At 45.6% G+C, this 11,991-nt stretch overlaps 1 long non-coding RNA gene across 2 annotated transcripts; it reads right to left on the minus strand.

The window, feature by feature from the left end:
* Positions 1 to 698: 698 nt before the first annotated feature.
* On the minus strand, positions 699 to 11,939 carry LOC125354781. Of its 2 annotated transcripts, none has more exons than XR_007211540.1 (4): positions 11,789 to 11,939; positions 10,533 to 10,635; positions 4,796 to 4,991; positions 699 to 1,350 (listed from the first exon to the last, which is right to left on the minus strand). It is a non-coding gene; the product is annotated as an uncharacterized LOC125354781 (long non-coding RNA). The 2 variants fall into 2 exon arrangements; XR_007211541.1 differs by lacking the exon at positions 11,789 to 11,939 and adding an exon at positions 11,490 to 11,736.
* Between the last annotated feature and the right edge of the window lie 52 nt (positions 11,940 to 11,991).

Below are 11,991 nucleotides of genomic sequence, written 5' to 3' on the forward strand. Positions count from 1 at the left end.
AATAAGGGACTTGGAATCTTGGTGGTTTTTCAAACTTTTTAAAACCTAGAACCCAAATAAGAATGAAGTTTCACAGTGTGAAGCTAGCTTGCTAAGAGGGGTGTAATAATGAACAAAAGTTTTACACCATCATACTTCTCTTGCTACATGCAATGTGTGCTGTGTCTACTTTTCTGTTTTATTAGGAGGAAAATTCTGGTTGTAGCCCACTAAACTGATTTCACAACCTGCAGATTTTTTTTCTTCTCAGTTGTGGGGCTTGAATTCAGTGCCAGGGCGCTGTTCCTGAGCTCTTTAAAGCTAGTGCTCTACCACGTTGAGCCACAGCACCACTTCCAGTTTCCTGGTGGTTAATTGGAGATAAGAATCCTACTAGTTTTCTGCCCCAGCTGGCTTCAAACCATGATCATCAGATCTCAGCCTCCTGACAAGCTAGGATTACAGGAGTGATGAGCCATGGGTGCCACTAACGATCTGCAGTTTGTTATGTGTACTAGATTACCAGCTATTCTCTTAGACCAGAAGATTCCAAATTTGCTCAGCTCACAGCACTGTTAGCATGCCAGTAAGTTTTCTTAGAGCCCTTAAGCCAAAAGAAATCGCTAACAGCTCAATTTATTAAGTAGTGATACCCAACTCCCTTAATAAGTGCTTATGTCTTGATAAGTTGCCATTTAAAAATTAATACACATAATTGAAAGGGATGTTCATTTTATTGTTAAACTGCAGTTAGTGGGATCTGTTTACCTGTTGGGACTGTGCAACTTGTCAAGCTGTAATCAACATAGACGCTTTCACCAAGACTTCCTGTTATGTACTGATTTGCATTTGCTTCTTGTCACAGCCAGCACTGAAAACTCAGCTTCTCAAAATTATGTCAAAGTGATGTAAGGCAGCCATGTAATGAAGTTGCAAACTCCCGGGAGCCAGTACTTTTCTTAGGTAGTACCTCTCAAACTTAAATGCTCTACTTGGCCCCCTGGAATTGGCTGCAGCACCCTAATGGCCTTCGATACAGCTTAAGAGCTGGTTCACTGCTGTGGGAATAGTTGCCTATTGAAACATTATGATTCTTCTTTGGGAAGAACTGGGCTGGGCCAGCTGGCTATACTTGGTTTAGTCCAGAAGACGGACCAGAAATAAGTTCTGCCAAAAACAAAATAGGTGGAGTTAGGAAGTAGGTAACTTCCAGCTGGTGTCATTCTTCTCTGTTCCCAAACTGAAATCTGCAGTAGCTTTAAGATATTCTCAGACTCTGCAAGGCAGGGACAATATTCCAGGCCAGGGAAGCGGTGCATTATTGCTTCATGGACCCTGAGTGATTCGTTCAGCTGGATTGTAGAGGATGGCCTGGAAGGATAATTAAGTTGGAGGATTAAGTTTGGTCTTATAGGCAAAGAGGAGTCATTAGAAACCGCCAGAGGTTGGACAAGCGGTTTGCACCTATAATCCTAACTACTCAGGAGGCTGAGATTTGAGGATTCGTGTTCGAAGCCATCCTGGGCAGGAAAAGCTGTAAGACTCTTATCTCCAGTTAATGACCTCAAAACCAGAGGCAGACATGTGGCTAAAAGTGGTAGGGTACTAGCCTTGAGCCAAAAAGCTCAGGAGGCCCTGAATTGAAGCCCTATGACTGACCAAAAAAGAAAAGAAAATCACCAGGGGCTCTTACATTTTTTTTTTTTTTGCCAGTATTGACATTTGAACTCAGTTCTACAGGCTTGATTGTATTACTTGCTTGGCTAGTGGTACTCTTATAACTTGAGCCACGCCTCCACTCCACTTTCTGCAGAGTGTGTGTGTGTGTGTGTGTGTGTGTGTGTGTGTGTGTGTGTGTGTACATGTACCAGTCCTGGGGCTTGAACTCAAGACCTAGGCATTGTTCCTGAGCCTTTTTGCTCAAGTCTGGTGTTCTACCACTTGTGCCATAGTTCTACTTCTAGCTTTCTAGTGCTTAACTGGAGATAAAGGTCTCATGCACTTTCCTGCCTTGGCTGGCTTCAAACCACAATCCTCGTGTCTTAGCCTCCTGAGCAGCTAGGATTACAGGTGTGAGCCACCAGCACCTGGCTGGTGCATTAGTTTAGCCATAAATGTTTTCCCATGTGTCTTGTGAGATGTACAGTTCACACAAGGCATTCTCATTACTTTGGACTGCAGATGTCTCTGGTGTGTTTTTTCACTTGTCATTTGGGTATTTTAAAATATCTGTGTCTATATAAATACATTTTTTACTATATAGATTGAATAATGAAGTGTACCCTCTGGAACCGTGGGCTTTGTCCCATTCTGAGGAGGGTTAATAGTTACCTGCACAGTGCAATTCCATTATGGGTTTTTGGTTCATAGAGTAATGACTGAGGAAATCCACTGTGATTTCCCACTTGAAAACCAAGCAACCAAACATAGTATGGAACGTAAGGCTGATTTGCCAACTAATAGCTGAGATCAGAGCAAACAACTTACTGTGAGAAAATTCAGATTTAGTTGAAAAGGAGTTCTTTAGTATAACCAGTGTGACAAATTTTTTGTGCTAGTCCTGGGACTTGAACTCAGGTCCCAGGCGCTTGTGCTCAAGGCTAGTACCCTACCACCTAAGCCACACCTTTACTCCCAGCTTTTTGGTGGTTAGTTGTAGATAAGAGTCTCATGACTTTCCTTCTCAGGCTGGCTTGGAACCACAACCCTTAGATCTCAGCCTCCTCAGTAGCTAGGATCACAGGTGTGAGCCACTGGTGTCAGGCTAATATATTTTTATGGAAAATGTTTGGTAATAACTCAATAAAATGTATAAAGAAATAAAGATCTGTTTACTTAAGGCCACAGTGATCAAGACAGCCTGGTATTGGCAAAATAGATTAGCCAATAGAATCAATAGAGAACCCAGAAATAGACCTATACAAATATAACCAACTGATACTTGACAAAGGAGCAAAGTTAATTCAGTGGGAAAGAGATGATTTTTTTTTTTTTTTTTTTTTTTTGCCAGTCCTGGGCCTTGGACTCAGGGCCTGAGCACTGTCCCTGGCTTCTTCCCGCTCAAGGCTAGCACTCTGCCACTTGAGCCACGGCGCCGCTTCTGGCCGTTTTCTGTATATGTGGTGCTGGGGAACCGAACCTAGGGCCTCATGTATCCGAGGCAGGCACTCTTGCCACTAGGCCATATCCCCAGCCCAAGAGATGATTTTTTATCACATGCAGAAACAACTGGACATCTGCATGTGAGAAAGAAAACACTAAACATGACCTTCTATTGCTCACACAAACAACAGCCAAGGCGCTGGTGGCTCACACCTGTAAACATAGCCACTCAGGAGGCTCAGATCTGAGGACTGAAGTCCAAAGCTAGCCCAGGCAAGAGAGGCCATGAGACATCACTAATAAACTACTTAGAGTGGCTGTGTCTCAAGTGGTAGAGCACTAGCCTTGAGCAAAAGAAGCTTAGGGACAGTGCCCAGGCCTAGAGTTGAAGCCCCAGGACAAGAGGGAAAAAAACTCAGATGTCTCATAGAAAAGCCAGGCATGAGGACTGAGTGGTGGCTCATCTGTAATTCACCTGGGGAGGCAGAGATTGGGAGGATTGAAGTGCGAGGCCAACCCCAATGAAAAGTTAACAGACCCCCATCTCAATAAGCAGGTGTGGTCGTGTGTACACCTGTGATCCCAGCTCCTAACTGGTTGACTGTAGGTGAAACGATCACAGTCTTGAGCAAAAATGGGACACTCTACTTGAAAAAGCCAAGAAGAGCTGGAGCATAGGCTCATAGATGTGAAGTGCTGAGTTCAAAACCCAGGAACACAAAGAGAAGCTATTTATGGTGGTACAAGTCTGTAATCTTCAGCATTCTGGAGGCTGAGGCAGGAACATCTTGAGTTTCAAAAGACCAGCCTTGGCTACATAGCAAGATCTTGTTTTTTGTTTTGTTTTTTAAAAGCCATGGAAAATAACAGTAAAAATCCTAGACAACCTTGAGTTTGGTAATGAGGTTTTAGATACACGACCTTGAAACAAATCTGTGAAACAAAATACTAATACACTCAAGAAAATGGTAAGTTGGACTTATGTAGATTAAAATGTTTGGCTCAGCAAAAGGCTCTGTTAAAGTGTCAGCCACTGGTGCTTGGCTGAGAAACTTTTTGAAACATGCCTGGCAAAAGACTTGTATCCAAAATGTACAGAGAGCCTGGCGCTGATGGCTGGTGCCTGTCATCCTAAATACTCAGGAGGCTGAGATAGGAGGATCACAGCTCAAAGGCAACCTGGGCAGAGACTTATCTCCAGTTAACCACCAGAAAACTGGCAGTAGCTCTGTAGCTCAAAGTGGTAGAACACTAGTCCTGGGCAAAAAAGCTCAGGGACAGCGCCCAGGCCCTGAGTTCAAGCCCCAACAACCAACGACAAAAAAAAATAATTAATTAAAAAAAAATATATATATATATGTAGAAGCCCCAAGACACAACGATTTGAAATAATCTAATTAAAAAGTGGACAAAAGATCAGAGCTAGGCACCCACCGGGGGGCTCACGCCTGTAATCCTAGCTACTCAGGAGGCTGAGATTTGAAGATCACAGTTCAAAGGCAGCTTGGGCAGGAAAGTCTGTGATTATCTCCAGAAAACTGAAAGTAGCGCTGTGGCTTAAGTGGTTGAGTGCTAGTCTTGAGCTGAAGAGCTCAGGGACAGCGCCCAGGCCCATAGTTCAAGCCCCACAACTGACATTTAAAAAAACAAAAACAAAAAAACAGAACATATAGACATTACAGAACAGCAAATTAAAACAGAAAACTCTACATACATATTAAGATGCCTACATTTCTTGAATGATGGTATCAAATGCTGACAAAGATATGGATAACTCTCATTGACTGCTAACGGAAATGTAAAAGAGCACTGTCATTTTTAAAGACAGTTTGGCAAAGAGTCTTGAAGTTTGATCCAGCTTCACTCTGGTGTTCACCCAAAGAAGGCAAATCTCTTAGGTCCATACAAACCTGTATATAAATGTTTATGAGTTAGTTTCATAATTGTCCCGAATTGAAAGCAACCAAGATATCCTTGAGAAGATTAGTGCATAGCCCTGTGCTGGTGGCTATAAGCCTAGCTATGGGAGGCTGAGGATCCTTGTTTGAAGCCAGCCCAGGCAGGAAAGTCTGTGAGACTCTCCTCCAGTTAACCACCAAAACCCAAATGTCCAGCTGTGGCAGAAGTGGAGCACCAGCTTTCAGTGGAAAAAGCTAAGAGTCAGTGCCCAAGCCCTGAGTTCAAGCTCCAGCACTGATACTAATATATATATATATGGAACAAAAAATTTCAAAGGTTGGCATGAAAAAGAAAGGATGGGGGCTGGGGATATGGCCTAGTGGCAAGAGCGCTTGCCTCATATACTTGAAGCCCTGGGTTCGATTCCCCAGCACCACATATACAGAAAATGGCCAGAAGTGGCGCTGTGACTCAAGTGGCAGAGTGCTAGCCTTGAGCAAAAAGAAGCCAGTGACAGTGCTCAGGCCCTGAGTCCAAGCCCCAGGACTGGCAAAAAAAAAAAAAAAAAAAAAAAGAAAGGATGGAGTGCTTTTCCTTGCTTCAAGAACTTACATTCATGCATTGGGAAGAAACTTAAGTGCATATTGCTTAGTGACAAGCCAGTCTGTAAAGGCAACAAATTCTAGGTAACTATATCACTTCCTGGAAAAGGCAAAACAAGACAGTAGAAAGCAATAGAATTTCATTTTTAAAGTATTCTGCATGTATGACTCATTGAAAGCTCTCACTGGACCTGCTGACAGAGAACCTGGGACTCAGATAAGCCCACATAGTGAATGCACAGCAAAACAGATGTAGGACGTTGGGACTTCTGTGGTGGTGGTGGACAACCGAGGCCCCAGTGCCCTGCTGCCACTCTCTATGCTTAGAAGCATGCCAAAACGTGCTCGTAGACCTTGGGAGATGAGAAGTTAGCAGCTCAGTGGTTCTCAGTCTTTGTATATACCAGACTCATCCAGGATGCTGAAAAAAACAACTTCCTATGCCTCACCCCTCCCCCAGAGGTTCTGATTTGATAGAATTCATGCATCCATCTATTATTTTACAGCATCTTAGATTTTGCCTAATGGAAGCCAGACTGAGATCCATTGATCTACTATAGACCTAACCACTGATCTACAATGTGGGTAGGCCCACATTCTACAAATATGGGCAGTAAATTCCAATTGGGGTAGAAACTCCAGTGCAGGAAAATCAAGTCCAAGTCTGAAATTCTGATTTTGTGTGTGTGTGTGTGTGTGTTTAATAAACCTCAGTCATAGGGGTTTGAACTCAGGGCTTGGGAGCTGTCTCTAAGTTTTTGTTTTTTTTTTTTGCTCAAGGCTAGCACTCTACCACTTGAGCCAAGGCTCCACTTCTGGCTTTTTGGTAGTTAATTGGAGGTGAGAGTCTCAGGACCTTCCTAGCTGGGCTGGTTTCTAATTGAGATCTTCAGATCTCAGCCTCCTGAGTAGCTGGGATTATAGGCGTGTGCCACTGGCACCCAGCTTTTTGAGATTGTGATGGCTTGATTCCTACTCTGGTTCTTGAAATCAGTTTCTTGGTCTATCCGGGGCTCTGGGTTTGATCTCCAACACCACCACCCCCTAAAGTCCTTTTCTTCTCAGTTACTAAGTCCTGATACTCTTTCAGCTTTTGCCCTGTGCCTAGCATTGGACTAGACATTGTTCCTGAAAATGCACACAACAGACTCAGTTGGTGCCCTTCTAGAACTTCTGGATTTCCTGGACACTGAGGAATAGCAAAGTCCAGGGTACCACACAGTCCCTGCACATCAGGTCTCACTGTGAGACCTGAGTCCTTTCTGGTGCTTTTTTTTTTTTAATTTTTATTATCAAACTGATATACAAAGAGGTTACAGTTTCATACGTTAGGCATTGGATACATCTCTTGTACTGTTTGTTACCCTGTCCCTCATACCCCCTTTCCCTTTCCCCCGCTGAGGTGTTCAGTTCACTTTCACCAAACAGTTTTGCAAGTATTGCTTTTGTAGTTGTTAGTCTTTTTTTTCTTTTTTTTCCGGTGCATTTTTAAAAATCAGTAACAAGTAACACTACTTCATACTCACTCAGCTTTCTTGTTTAAGGCTGGCAGTCAACTGCTTGAGCCACACCTCTGGGCAGACATTTTGCAGGCTTTTGGACTCTTCTGCCTGAGATGGCTTCGAACTGTGGTCCTCCAGGTCTCAGCCTCCTGAATAGTTTAGGGCTATAGATGTGAGCCACTGCTGCACGCAGTTTTCTCTTGAGTACTTTCTGTTACCACTGATATGTCCCACTGTGTGCCAGATTTTGTCAGGCCTGCCTTGGGTATCAACATGTCTGGCTGAGAAGTCAGACCTTTGGGAAGAATTGTGACAGCCGTGATGGTAGGCCTGTGCCACTCAGGGGGCTGCCTCCTGATCTCGATCATGTCTTTAAATAAGATAGGTCCTGGTCCTAATGAAGTCATCATTTATATCTACTTGATGTGGATTTCTCAGGCCGTTCTCCATCATTCTCTACTGGCCCTAAAAGAGATTGTGAAGAAAGACAAATAGGGGCTGAACCCTAGCTGAGCAATGCTTATACCCCAAGCAGGTCCCTCAGCCCCTTTGGATACCTTCTCATCAGTAAACTGGATGTTGAATCCCCAGCTTTGTTTGTCTGGCTGTATGGTGAGGAGGCTCCAGGTCACAGCAAGTGTGTGCTCACTAAAGTGCTCTGAAGCAGCGATGTCGGGTTGTAACTGCTCCAGTGTCTGCCACTGAAGCCCTCATTTTGGCCAAGCATCATCCAAGTGTACACTACCAGGTTTCACAAAAACCACAGAAAATTGTTCTTTATATTAGAGCTGAGGAATCGGCTGCTCCTGCCCATTTCCTTTCCTAAGGTGTGACAGCAGAGGTTCTGGCCCCACTGACGGATCACTCCTGAGTCTACACATTGAACCCTGTGCTTCGCTACCTACCCTAAAGCACATTCTGCTTCTAGATGTGCTGCCCATAATCTTGAGGAAGTCTGTCCATCTATAAAAGAGAATGAAGGGTCTGGGAATGTGGCTTAGTGGTAAAGTGCTTGCCTTGCATGCACGCACACACACACACACACTTTATTGGGCTTGAACTCAGGGCCTGGGCACTGTCCTTTAGCTCTTTCACTCAAGGCTGGTGTTCTGTCACTTGAGGCACATTTCCACTTTCAGCCTTTTGCTGATTAGTTGGAGAATAGAGTCACACAGACTTTCCTGCCTGGGCTGGCTTTGAACCCTGGTCCTCTGATTCAAACCTGAGTAGCTATAATTACAGATCTGAGCCATAGGTGCCCAACCTGATTTCTTGAATTATATTGGCCACTTTGGCCTTCCATTTATGGAAAGTTCTGGAGAAATAATGGGAGGGAGGGGCACTTTCCAGTCTCCAGGAGCCTCTGGGGGAGGAAGTATAATGACAGAGCTGGGCAGAAAGGCTGCGGGTCCAGGCATTGCCCTCCTCCATGCCGTCCCTCTTCCCCCAGGCCTTCCCCCAGGCTCTCCCCCATGCCCTCCCCCAGGCCACACTCAGCAGCTCCCAGCATGGCAGCCCCTGGCTCAGCCCTGTTTCACGGGAGTAAGGAGGATTAGCAGAGGCGCTTCTCCTCTTATGGTCAACAACTAGCTTGCATGATATTCCCTGGGTGCTTGAGGCTGCCAGGTGCCCTGCTGACTACAGAGAATAGTAGAGCCAGTCGATCTTTTTCTCAAGGAGTTCACAATCTCTTAAGGGAGACAGACTTGTAAACAGCTAACGCTAATGCAAGTACACATGAATATTCAATAGGTGGAAACATAGTCTTCGTGCTCTGGGAGCCAAGAGGGAGTATTTGTGTGAAACCTTGAAGATGGTGTAGAAGAGGAGGGGAAGGGCAATCCCAATTAAGGAACCATGTGAGCAAAGACATGAGGTACGAACTACAGGGTTGATGACTTCCAAGAAGCCAGAGGGAGGCAGTGAGAGGTGAACTTGGAAAGTAAATGTAGAACCAGACAGTGGGGGAGCCTTGAGTGCCAGAATGAGTGAGAGGGCCTGAGAGAGGAGCCCTAGGGACTCCTATGTGAGGCCAGCTGAGGGGGTACCCTGACTCACCCCAAAATAATAGTGCCCCAAGCTCACCCTTCAAACAAGCAGCATCTTACCGTCAAAGGCTTGCCAGCTTGACAGTTCCCACTCTGCCATCCTCACCCCCCCACCCCCCACCCCCGTTAGCCCCATAAGTGGATCCAGATGGTCATTCCTATTTTTGGTCTGAGTATGTGGGGGGGGGATGGGTAGCTCTGAACCCTATCAATCCTGTCCCAAAGCTCTCTATGTGAGAGGAGCTTCTTCCAGGCCCCTGCTGAGATCCTCTGAGCCTGGAAGGCAGTGCGAATCTTTGATGGCGATATCCCATCTGTCTAGGGGTGAAGAAAGAAGCAAAAGCTGAGGGGCAGGGCTCAGGCCCTGGAGGCTGTTAGATTGGGTGAGAACCAAAGGGGTGATGTGTGAGAAGGGGCCCTGTTGTTGTCATGGAGGACAAGGAAGGAAGCCAGAGTTGGAGCTGGCTTCCCATTCCAGCAACCTGGTCATCGTTGTGCCTTTGCTTCGCAGCTGCCTGGGCCTAAGGGTTGAAGATACAGGCCAGAGGGAATGGAGTTGGCTCTGGTAAGAACCTCCAAGAGCACCTTAAAAGGGCTCAGAGGTAACCAGCTGACAAGCTCGAGTCCTGTCCTCAGACGATACCCAGTGTGTGATGCTAAGCCTGCAAGGATTTGCCACTCACACAATTGAATGAATATTAAATATCATGTGCTACGCTAGCCATAGAGCTTATGGGAGAACAAGACAAAATATCTGCCTTCCAGGAGTTTCTAGTCTAGTGGGAAATGCAGACAGTACATGACCATTCACGTGCTATGAAGAAAAAGAATAAGGTGTTCCAAAGGAGATTAACAGGGCCTTTCTAATCTACATGGGAAGGCCAAAAGTCAGTTCTCTAAGAAAATGACATTTAGGCTCGGAATGTGGCTTACTGGTAGAGTGCTTGCCTAGCATGCATGAAGCCCTGGGTTTGATCCCTCAGTACCAAATAAAGAGAAAAAGCTGGAAGTGGTGTTGTGGCTCAAGTAGTCGAGTGCTAGCCTTGAGCAAAAGAAGCTCAGGGACAGTGCCCAGGCCCTGAGTTCAAGCCCCAGGACTGGCAAAAAAAAAAAGACATTTAATCTAAAATTAGGATGAATACAAATGGGTGGGACACACATTTTAGGCAGAGGGGTACGGTATGTATCATATTCCTAGAAATGAAAGAGCGTGGCACCTAAAAGAACCTGGAAAAGGGTCAGAGGAAGGCTGTAGTATAGTGAACAAATGAGAAACAGTAGGATCCAGAAGATATATATGCTTTTATACTAAGTGCAATGGGAAGCCACTGAAGGTTGTCAGATCAAATTTAGTACTATGTTAGTACTATCAAATTTGCAGCAGACCCTGAGAGACTTACTTTGGTTGCTTTTTTTCATCCATCTAGGCAATGAATGTTTAAAGGGCACCTGGGTTGACAGCGATGGTAGTGGGATGTCTAAGCCACAGACCTTCCTTGGAGCCTGTGGTCCAGGAGAGATTAGATAAACCAGTGATTGAATCAAGAAACAATGTAATTTATTCATCTGACAACTGTATACTGAGCACCTAATCCATTCCAAGCCCTCTGCTGGATGCTGCCTGCTGCCCTCCAAGGATCACAGACCACACAGGGTCATGGAAGAAGTGCAAACATGCTCAAAGAATTCTGAGTGGGTCAGAATCCTTTTTAGTTTTGATACCTGTGAGGTCTTTAGAAGACATCAATTCATCGAATCATTTGATAAAACAATAAACATTTAATGAATATTCAATAGGTCTATGTATAACTCCTATTGTATCTGGCTCTGCATCAGAAACTGTGGTAGCTACCAAAGTCCAGGACTTCGGGGGTTCTTATAGCACAGATGGATTTTTAAAAAATGCATTGAAGTATTATTGCCCAAAACAGAACCACAGGCTTTCTATGGATAAGCATTGAGGGAGAATAATTCAACAGAAGAAAGACCTTCCCAAAAGATGTGAGCTCCAACCTTACTGGGTGCATTTGTCTATCCTTTCCTTTTGCCTGATTTTGAACAGCTGCCTTTCATCTGGCCCCACCTGCAGTAGATTTCAAACCCTTTATCTATCTGGACATTTTCTAAAAGCCAAGACTCCAAGATCAGAGCCTGGCCTTCCGCATTACTGGGTGTGATTTCAGACAATTGCTAACCACCAACCCTCAGCTTTCCCATTTGAACAAAGAAGGCATCAGATCACATCTAAGTCTGGTGTTTTACTCCAGCTAGGGTGATATTCACACTCCTGTGGACACAGGGCTCCTCCCAGCCTGACTTTCTTTGCGCCACTGCATCCATCCCCTCCCCCCTGCCACCTGGCCAACTTCAAGACTCAGCTCACATATCTTATCTTCTTGCTCCACTGGCTAGCTCGCCCTCTCGCAGGCACGAGATTTTAGTCTGTCAGAGGCCGCAGGATGAAAAGAACAAAGGAGAAAACAAGGTTTGGGTTTGTGTAGAGTGCTCGGAATCCTCCCGTTCCCCGCCTCAGTTTCTCACTTGTAACGGCGGTGGGGGGAGGGGGGAGGGAGATATCTAAATATGTGATGTTTATGAGCGTTAGAAACAATGCTTGGTATCTTTAAAATGCCCAATAAAGCCAACTCCTGCGTACTGGAGCTCATCGCGGTTCTCATTCTAGGCAACTGCCAGCTGCCTGAGGGCAGAGCATAGCCAGGGCCCATCTCCGGGCACGGAGGGCGGGCCGGAGCAGCCGGGGCCCAGAGGAACGCGGCTCCAATTCCCGGGGGGAAGGCCAACGGCGTGGGGCCACCTCCCGGAAGTGACGTCACGGGAACGCGCGGCGCCGGAACAGGG

The sequence above is a fragment of the Perognathus longimembris genome, chromosome 7, assembly GCF_023159225.1.
Source record: "Perognathus longimembris pacificus isolate PPM17 chromosome 7, ASM2315922v1, whole genome shotgun sequence".
Classification (NCBI taxonomy): Eukaryota; Metazoa; Chordata; class Mammalia; order Rodentia; family Heteromyidae; genus Perognathus; species Perognathus longimembris.